The following is an 11126-nucleotide window of genomic DNA, read 5'->3' as shown; positions in this document are numbered from 1 at the left end:
AAAGCACTCGAGGGAGGTATATTTTCTGCTGAAAACATGCCATGTGTAGAAAACTACGCAGTATGGTCTCTAGAATCAGTCACTACGTAGAAAAAATCAACAGGATATTAGTCCAGTTATCTTATGTTTTTTTATTAATTTTTTCTTGTTTGATTAAAATAACATTTAATTAACAGCCAAGGTCATTTAAGGACGGCCCTTCAAGGGGGAAACGCGAGACCCCACGGCCATATAATTCACAATTTTTGCAAAAGACCTTTCCATCTATGAAAAGTATTTGATTCTACCATTTGCAGTATTTCAAAAGAAGTTTTTTTTAAGTTTTAGCCTATTTTGACCTTTTTGACCCCGCCCCTAAGGCCCCTGAGGGTCAATCATGGGAAATATATTTATAGGATTCAATGGCCATCTCATACTGATAATTCTGACATTTGACTCATTTCCTATTACAAATGACCAAATAATGCTCAAAAATGTGTTTTCCATATATAAACTTCAGTAAACTTAACCCCATCCACAGGGAAAAACGAGAGACTCCAGAGTCATACAATTCACAATTATTGTAAAGAACCCTTAGACCTTTATCTATGAAGAGTATTTGATTCTACCACGTCTGTGAGTGGAGAAGAAGATTTTTGATTTTTTTTTTTGTGAATTTTACCCCTTTAAGCCCCTCCCAAAGCCCCCTAGGTGGTGGGGGACCATATAATTCACAATTCTGCCCTCCCACAGCCCCCTAGGTGGTGGAGGACCATATAATTCACAATTCTGATTGGCTAAGAGGGTTTGTGCAAAATTTCATTGAATTTGCTTCAGTAGTTTTGAAGAAGAAGTCGCAAATGTACATTGTTTACGGACACACAACGCACGACGAACGAGGGCAGACAAAAGGCTAGAATAGGTCACTTCAGATTTGATCATGTAACCTGAAAAGTAAGTCTTTAATTCGATCCACATAAAACATCAGATATATTTACTGTATCTTAAACAGTTTTTGAGATATAACTGTTTTTATCTTTAGAGGTATTTGACGTCATGGCGGCCATATTGGATTTATAAGAAGAAAAAGAAACAGAACAAGAATGATAGGTCTTTTCACAAAAAGGTAAAAAGCCCTAATGAAGCGCTGTGCTAAATTTGTCGTTGTCCATTTGACAATCATTCTTTTTAACTGCAAACTGAAAGCAGTTAGGTGCTAAAGAAAATACCGCAAATATGCTATGCATGGCATTGTGGTTGTCTAGCTGCGTGTAAGGTTTGAATGGTTTACTTTTAATTCTTCATGTGGACATTGGAGCTTAACTAATTTGAACAGGAAGTCATTGTAAACTAGACATAGGTTATCTTTACGTTAAATCGTCTAACTGTATGCAGTGGAATGTCTGGTGAAGTCACGTGTACTATAGACCTACAACCGCACGTGACTTCCGCCGGAAATAGCAGGAAATCGGAGGTAATCAAGGTAGGAAACACGCAGGTGAGCGAGGGATGGTATGTTTCACAGGTAGATCGATGGCGGAGGAATATATCTCTATTAGATTTGTAATCAAGACATTTAAGGTAACCATGATCGATCAGAGAAACTCTAACAGCATGAGGGAGTCTACAATGAAGAGATATTTGAACAGGCCTCCATGCTACAGCAAGGACACAAATTGTAAATTGAAGAAATCTACCGAACCACAGTCTCCATTTTAGCAATGAATGTTTACATAATAAAGAAAAAAAATAGGCGAGCACTAATGGAAACAGAGCGGTCTGCTTGAGGACTCATGAAAACACCCAATGCGTTCTGGAAGGTATTTGTCATCCGTATCATCAATTTTAAGTCTATTTGTCGGAATGATGGTTCTGTCAGGTTAAAAATAGGAAATAAAGCAACTTTAACCTATCATGAGTCACTTTATCAACCATTTTGCTCCTTTATGATTGTTTTTTGGTTATGATTTCTACCATCAAACAGAAAGAGGTGAGGTCAATAGTTTACATATGGGTGTACCGTCACTGTGTTGGATGTACTGTTTGGTATCATTGCCAGTACGGTTCCATGAGACAATGCTATACTTGGAAAGTTGTAATTTGTGTACTTACCCTGACTGTTAATAGGACTTTAATACAACAAATATACAAACAAACAAAACTTAATATCGATGGCCATTCGGATAAACCCAAAGCTACATGTATAACAAAATTACATCTTCTGTTCCATGTGCGATTTTTAAATGCAAATTTAATATTCTGATGTATAAAGTATACATATACTAAGTTATCTCATCACATATTGAAACTATGCGAGGAGTGTTAAAGGTTTTGAAATCAGACAAAATGTGGGTTTTTTTCTGATGCCATTATAAGTAGCATTATACTGAGAAGCCGGCTATACAGTTTGTTATATATTTGTGTTTTATGCGATTAAATGGATCATTTGCATCTGAGATTTCGTCTGTGAGTGATCATCAAATATATCTGCCACTATGTTGGGAATTATATGCAAGAATCGGTAGGACTCGAAGGCAAAACGTCTAGGAGATAGCAGACGGCCGTCCGTTGAGATGCGAGTGTCAAAGTTTTACCATTAGGCTACGACAATGTTAAGTCAGATGCTCTCATGACATTACCATACTTCTGAAGTTTAGCATCTCATCTTCGCGCTTTAAAATGATTCCATTTTATTCCATATGGTATAATTCTCCTCACTCCGATTCTGAAACTACTTTTTTTAGGTTTTAAATCACTCGAGTATCTTTAGATATTTGAATCTTTAAAGTGGTTTATGATACAGGTCTTTAAATATGGGTCAGGGTATTGTTTAAATATGACAACAAAATTATACAATGTACTCGAGATACTATGGCATAATTATTTCGAAATGTTTCAGGAAGTATTATATCAAAATGCGACTGAAGAACAGTAATTATAGTCTTATCCTTCTTGATGCAAAACTTGACTTGAAGTCGATAGTTTAAGAGCTCGTGAGAAGCAAACATCTCAGACGCGAGTATCCACCCTCCAGGCTCCGCTATATGAAGACTAATGCATGCCAGATAGCTCTGATACAGTGTTCAATAAAGTAGCTGCATCACTGCTTAAAGTGGCCGTCTCTCTCTGATACCCAGTACTGCCGATCTCTCCAGTGATCAGTGCCAGTCAATCATTGGATGGCATAGCGGTACACTCGTATATAGCTGCAGACTACAGGTGACCATGACCAGACACAGACTTATTAGGATATCACGTCGCATCGGTCGCCAAGTTTAACTATTAGAAGTTACGAACAGTGGGATTATACTGGGCTGAGCCATTTCAACTGCTCAGCAGTCTTGATGGTAAGTTTTGAACATTGAACTTCGACATAGTATAGCATAAACTATATGAATAGAACATTTTTTATAGTTGGTAAAGATTATGTTTTGGGGGGTCATATTTGGGTATTTTACTAAAAAAAACCATTGAGAGCATATTTGAAAAGTTGTTAATTTTATATTATTATAAAACAGACATAACAATGGCTGTTAAATTTTCTTTTCATTAGGATAAGTTTTAAATTAAGAATACTTAAGCCATAGCCTTAATACCGTGGACCTCAATTTATGTCACCACGAAGGCGTAATACATCTTACAATACTAAGATCTAGAAAAAACAAACTTCCACGGAAACGATTTTGTACGTACTGTCGATTCCTTCCTAGTGACAGAATGTATAGGTTCACGGTTGATCAGTTCATTGATAATCAGGATGGCTTGGTTCAGCACAAGATAGATCGTACTAAGTAGTATTGTATTCTACAAGGGCAAAATAGACTGTGATGGACTGTCTAGTGTATATTTGATCACTACCGCAACTGATAATATAAACATGGCTTTGACTCTAAGTGCACAATACATATTGAATACGGAAAAGCTTACTGTCGGATCAAGTAGCTAAAGAAGAATGGGTTTTTTTTTTGCTTTTTATTATTGACATACAATGGGGCAGATCCGATCAACAGGGTTTAGCGTCAGTATGCCTACACTGTCTTTCCTAATAAACGATGCACCTTAAGCCATCATTCAGCATGTATAATACTGTATAACATGCAATATTCGTTGTTATTTTTGTGGTTGCTATGAAACCACGAACATTAAAAAAACAACGAAGTTTGTGTTTATGTTGTCACTCTTTATCCAAAGGCTAACCACCAAAATTTACATCAATGAACTCATACCAAAGATCTAATCCACAAATGAGAGTACTCACGACTAATTTTTGTTATACTGTTTTAACGTCAGTTTTATGTTTTGTGTTTTGTTGTTTTAAGATTAATATTGACCTTAATGTGAAATTTGTTTCATCTGTGAACATAGACTTCGACTTGTTTTTTGCCAAATTAAAATCAGTTAAGTTACGTACTACCATTGGTAGAGTCTATGGAAAATAATGGGTGCCATTTTAAAAAAAACGAAGTCAACAATGATATCAGAGAAGAAAATCGTAGAAATTTAAAAGAGAGAGAGAGAGTGTATTAAGTCAAATAAAATCATATTGGGGACCTCGATCCGATTTTAACTGGTTTTCTATCTGATAACATTACTTAATCTGTGGAATTGAAACACATCGAAAAACTATTTAGCAGTGTTATAATAAATAGTTTAGTGTACTGAGGGACATTAATCTCATATCACTTAAAGTCTGCCTTTAAAGTAAATGATGTATGAATAGGCCTATATATGATATTGGTATTCAAATAAATTAATATTGAATATTAACTTTTCGTTAATTTTGTATGCTTTTTCAATAGTTTGCTTTAATGATTGACAAGCCTGTGATAAATGCTTAGCAATAAAGTGATTTAAACAGCACCAACACTATAATATTGATAAATGCATGTTTTAATTCTTGAAAGTAAAATATATTGCGGTCCGTCAATTGTAACATGTTCATAAAGTGATAAAATAATTTATTACAAACACTGCATTTGTTCAGATTTTACAAACATAAATCACTGTTTACAGTTCATATCTTGATATAAAACTATTTTGCTGTATCGCAATTTTTGTTGTAATAAGATTCACGTTGAATGTTTCAGGAAGTTATTCGCTACCGAAGATTAATTTCAATAAAAGTAAGATCATCGCGTGTTGCAGTGTGATACGATGCACAGTGATAGATATATAATATACCTTGCAGCTGAGAACAGTTTCTGGTGTCGATGGTAAATTAAAGTGACTACATCTGACTACATCGTGTGTTCTCAAATGAAGAATAACTTGATGCCACGATAAATCTAGTACAGTGAAAACTCGTTTCTATTGGAACTGCCGTTGAGTTTCGATTCTGGAATAGTACATTTTAAGGATTGATGCGACCAAGAAGTTTTCTACGATAGGTAAGTGAAGTGTGCTCAGAAATATTAAGATGTCTTTACACTAAGCTAAACTTCCCTTATTTCCTAAAACAACACATTTCCTTCAATTTTCATTCGAGAGATTCGAGAGAAAAACAAATTCATTTATTTTTATAACTTCTATATGTAATGATTAAGTGAAGATATTAAAGCTAAGTATTGGTGCCTTTTTAATTTCAAATCCTTTGGATAATTATGGTAAAAAAAACTTTATTTAAAATTCCTCGTAGTTTTCAACCATTGATTTCAATTTCTTAATAAGAAATATTTCAATTTGTAATGAATGTATTATATTGTGACTAATGAAAAGAAATAAAGTTTAGATTGTCTGTAATATATACAAACATTAATAACAGCCGTTTTATAACGACCACTTGCTCAATTAGACAACCTTCTTTTGGTCTGCAAATTCAACACATTGTAAACTGAGTATGAAAACCACTTGGCTATAACGACCATTTTCTCCATATCCCTTATGGTTTTAAATTACCTGTCATAGTTGTCGTATTATTTCTAGATGGAGGTTCGATTAAATATGCCTTTTTGTTTATCAAAGTATTGCGTAGGTATAAAATGTATAACTATCATGTTTAAATTATTTTATCATTCAACAATTTCCTATTTCTATCAAGATATATTTTTTGTAAAATCTATGCCAAGCGTATGCAATATTAACCACTTTCTTTTAAGAAATATTCCTTCGTTTGAGTCGGTTATATGGTATCAAAATGAATCCAAATGTGTAATGTATATACATAACTGTCATGCATTCTAACACGTGTCACCAGCTTTCTAGTATTTGTGAAATAAATTCAACATTTTTCTGATGTCTAAACTAAGGAATCTCTAAAAGATGCTCCACCACAGACAGAACATAAATTATATTTATCATTTGAACAATAATTGGTGTTAATGTATGTCTAAGTAACACAAAAAATAATATAAGATAATTTATTTTTATGGTGCATGCGCAATCAGCACTTCATTCTATATAGGATATAGTGACACGGAATTTTTTCGGGCTGCAATTAATTATTTTTTATGTTTCTAACTTAAAGAAAAATTGGAAGCTCGAATTAAGCAATTGTGGTAATGTTAAAAAGTAAGTAGCTTTTGTAACTGAAGGAAAATTCTAAATCGTCTGCTCCTGTTTTCGATAGTGAAAAAACACTTTTGCCAGCGGTGGAACATTTTAACAAAAAAAAACCTGACGACCGTAAATGTACGTCCTGTATCAAACAGATAATTAATATTCACTGAATTTTAATTGCCAGCAAGTTTAAAACCGAACATGCCCATTTAGCTTTTGGAGCAAATGAATTGTTATCAGCGCAAACTTCCTCCAATCTGATGCACTGTATCAGACAATAGCAGACAATAGAGGTTGTCACCTCAATGAGGTGCAGTTTTATAATGCATTTCCGTCTCGAAACGACATGGATAGGATATGGAATGCACGTAGTGTAAAGACCATGTATTATGTAAAGAATGATAAAAATTACAACAAGGTAGTTTATTTGCGTATTCTAGCAATGGTATGCTTACTTTTGGGTATATTCAAATATGCTAAAGTACATACAATATCAAGTCTTTGTCGTACGTTAATGTATGAAATATATTATCCATTGTTCTTAGATATGTAAAGCTAGCGGATTTTATAATTTTATCAAAAAACGATTTTAGAACGTTTTGTTGTATGATTCATTCAATGGAATTAGAAATGACTAGTAAGTGTCTGCAAATAAAGGTATATGGTAAAAAGATATAAAACAGTCTTATAGCTTATTCGATACCTTACACATTTACTTAGGCCACTTTCAGAAATAATGCAATGAGCACGATGATGATAATATAAAAACTTGATCTAATGATTGAAGATCCCATTTTGTGATATCAACCATGGTGTGATGTGATATCGCCAACCCCAAATCCAAACGCGATATCGCTTAATGATTAGCAACTGATTATTAATCGTTATTATTAACCGTCTTATAATAAACACCATTTGCTGTGAAATTAGATTTGATTTTGCTGATATCTTTGAATATTATTAATTGTTAATTACCTTGTCATTAACATCCTTATTACTGTATTTGTGGATTTATTCGCGACATGCACATTTTCACATTTTCTCTTTTATTTCATCTTTACGAACACAGTTTAGCTGCCTAATTAAAGCGAATTCCCGATTTCAAGTTGAATGAGAAAATTCAATTTAACGATATTCATTTTAAGTGCAATCTGCTTTGCAGAGTTAACATGTTTCTTTTTTTTTCACAAAAAGCAATGGCCGGTAAAATCGCGAGACAATAACCAGATATAGGTATATCCTCGCGTGGACAAGTAAAATTGCGATCTTGGCATATCACTGTCTAGACTAAACATGTCCAGTGCAAAATTAAATCCATACATATCTATGGTCACAGTTAGTTAAGGTATAATTAAAGTTTAATTCCAGTCTGCAAATTCAAGGTAACTATATGAATTACGAGAAAATAATAATTAGTATGCCTAGCAGACGACTGTCTTTATAACTCAGTATTACTATACTCATGCTTCAGAATCTATTCCTGGGTCACGAAGAACTGCATCAGTACAGTCTAAGAAGGGTTTTTTTGTGTGTGTAATTAATTCAGCAGTAATACATCATACATGTGCCTGCTAAGTAGGTCTATATTCCTTTGATAAGAACCTTTTGAGATCCATTAAATCATCTGTTAGCCTTGATATCCAGGGCAGTGCGTAGATTTATGGAGATATCAAAATCCTTTTTTATCTCTTGCAGTGTGGTTTACATATAGCGAGAATTACACAAGGAACTGCGGGGTTACTATGGTAGTGCATGGCTTTGTACAGGTTATATAATCGATTAGGAAGGATTTAATCATGTTTTCTTGATCGGTTTACTTCAGGTACCGAATAAACCATTAAAAATCAATGTCGAACTTTCCATGTAGCCAATTTTTACATCCTTCGAAGCCAACAGAAAACTTTCTGTGGCGGCCTGGTTTATGATATGCCGAGGTCTAACCGAGGAATTGGATACATAGTATGATAAATACTCGCGAGACGTACTAATATCAGAAAAAAAAACATATTGATTCAATCTTATACACATTATCAAAGCTGATCTGAAATCTAATAAAAAAAAAATATGTAATAATATTTCAGTTAAAATATTATATTTTCACTTTCAATATTTAATAATATATTCCAACTTTGTCACTATTAACCAAAAATGTTTCCTTTATTCGTAATTCAGTAAATTTACAGTGTCATAAAAATGATGAATTTGTACTAAATGTAATTGAAGATAAGAAATGGCAAATTTAGAAACCATACACAACTCCAATAAAATGAAGAGTTATTATTAGTCCCCTGCCGGTGAAACCGGAAGGGACTAAAGGGTTTGTTTCCGTCTGAATGTCTGTCTGCATGACTGTTTTTCTGTCCGAATTTGATTTCCAGATGATAACTTGAGAACTAATGAATGCATTTTGATCAAACTTCACACAATGGTAGCATACGGGAAAAAAACAACTTGGGATTAAATTTGGGGTCAAAATGTCAACTAAAAAGTTCACTGTTACTTAAAATAGATTGGTTAAAATTTTTCGTTTTCAGACGATAACTTGAGTAAATATCAACGCATTTTTATCAAACTTCACACAATTGCAGCATATGAGAAAATACAGCTTGGGTTGAATTTGGGGTCAAAAGGTCAATTACAAAGGTCACCGTTACTAAAAAAAAATGTTTCACAAATTCTCGTTTCCGGACGGTAACTTGAGAACACATCAACATACTTTGTTAAAACTTCATTCGAAGTAAGCAATGATAACTTGCCATAGGTTAGAAAATTTAATTGACGACAGGGGACGTGTGTTGCTTGCAATACTTATTGTAAGCTTTTTCATGTTTGTAAATCGACGTTTGACGTGTAACCACAAAAATAACTAGATTACAGAAAAGTATAAGGAAACAGAAAATGCCTTACTGAGACGATTAATTCGACCGTAAAACACCTCCTTAATATTCAATATCCTAAGTCTATAAGTAATGATGAAGTGGATAATGCATTTTATAATTTTTTGAAGTACTGGGAAGTCGTTGTCAAACCAATCAACTCGAAATGTTGTCCTTGAAATAGCATACACATTATTATCAAGGGCAGAATGTGCACGATGTATAATGAATTGTGTACAACTAATTAAGTCGTGTACATGTAAAACCATTTATTGATCTTATTAGTCATGACATGACCCATTTCGGTCTAAAAAATGAAATAAAATAATAGAATCCTGAAAAGGAAGCTACTAATAATGACATGATGGTTATAAAAGCGAAAGATAATATAATTAATACATGTAACTATAGAGATGTTTTAGGTTAAGATACATGTATTGCGATAAGGGGAAACATATGAAGTTTGAGTTAGAAAAAAATATCATGCGAAAATATCAGCAGTATTCAATGTTAAAAAAGAACAATGTGTCTAATTATGGTTTGAATGTAACAAGGCATACTGCAAAACTGCTTAAAATACACTTTGATGTAACTTAAAGTGTTAAAAAATATCAAATCTCGAACTTTAATACTTTCATTGTTAATTACAGTAAGAAACATATGTTTACAAAATGGTCGCCATATGGACGATTTCGTAATTATATCATTGTCATATAAACAATAGGAACTTGATTCAAGACACGTGTTTTTTGACAACATAGATATTGACAAGAATCTTTAACGTCCCTTTATTTGATTTGATGGTAACTATAAGCATCAATATGTTACAAATGTTAATCAAGTTTGACCAAAATTGATAGAAGAGTTATTGGCCATTTGTATTCTAACCTGGTATCCAGAATTTAGTTGTCCGGGGTTTTTTCTGGCTCGCTCAATCCTCTGTTCCAGCGACCTGAAATCACTGGCAAACAAAACCCTACATGCACATTTACACATGGTCTCTAAATTGCTACAAAGTTTCATCGAAATCGATTCAGTAATTAAGGAGTTGTCTGCACAATTTCGTCTTTACCAGTATATTCCCATCTTCGTTGCGGAGAGAGTATGAAAATGCATAAAAGATATGTACATGAAAAGTTATTAATGACTTGTTAAGAAAAGCTTCTAGGCAATGAATAATATATAATATCATTTGTCTTGTTATATAGATGAATACTTTATTGGACACCATTCTCCTGACGTAACAAGCCCAGTATACCGTTCATTATAGATAATGATGGATAATTATGATGAAGTATACTCCTTGAGAGATCATTAGGCTATCCCCGGACAACGTTTGTCGTACAATGAAGCCGTGGCTAGCTGAGGCGACATGCACTTCTCAACCTAATTAATCTACAGACATATATGTTTGGCGATATGAGTTGTAAAATAAGAAACAATGTACGATTAAATAGGATTGCTGGACAGAAGTAATCACATTTATAACGAGTGGAAAATGATGTTTCCGCGAAATAATTCTTAATAATAATCAAAAGCTGAGATATACGCTTGTCGTTTCTGCATGTAATAGTGGATATCTCTTGTCCATTTTATAGTGATATCTCACTGAATCATATTTCACAAGACAGCACACTCCACCTGATCACATTATACTGACGACATGCAAACCAGTCGTCCCGCTGCCTTTATGCTGAGCGCTATGCAGGAGCAGAAACAACTACTTTTATAGACCATGACGTAGACGTTAGAAAAGGCTCAAGTCAATTGCAAATG

The 11126-nt window shown here is 33.6% G+C and overlaps 1 protein-coding gene across 1 annotated transcript in view; it reads left to right on the top strand.

The window, feature by feature from the left end:
• Window positions 1–3110: 3110 nt before the first annotated feature.
• Window positions 3111–11126, top strand: part of LOC138318646 (cationic amino acid transporter 2-like) — a 35902-nt gene continuing 27886 nt past the window's right edge. The window contains exons 1-2 of the mRNA XM_069261212.1: window positions 3111–3326; window positions 5067–5366. The gene's annotated coding sequence lies outside the window, so the exon portion shown is untranslated. The remainder of the gene's footprint in view (window positions 3327–5066; window positions 5367–11126) is intronic.

Source organism: Argopecten irradians, chromosome 1 (assembly GCF_041381155.1).
Source record: "Argopecten irradians isolate NY chromosome 1, Ai_NY, whole genome shotgun sequence".
Lineage (NCBI taxonomy): Eukaryota > Metazoa > Mollusca > Bivalvia > Pectinida > Pectinidae > Argopecten > Argopecten irradians.
This window is presented reverse-complemented; position numbering and strand designations above follow the sequence as displayed.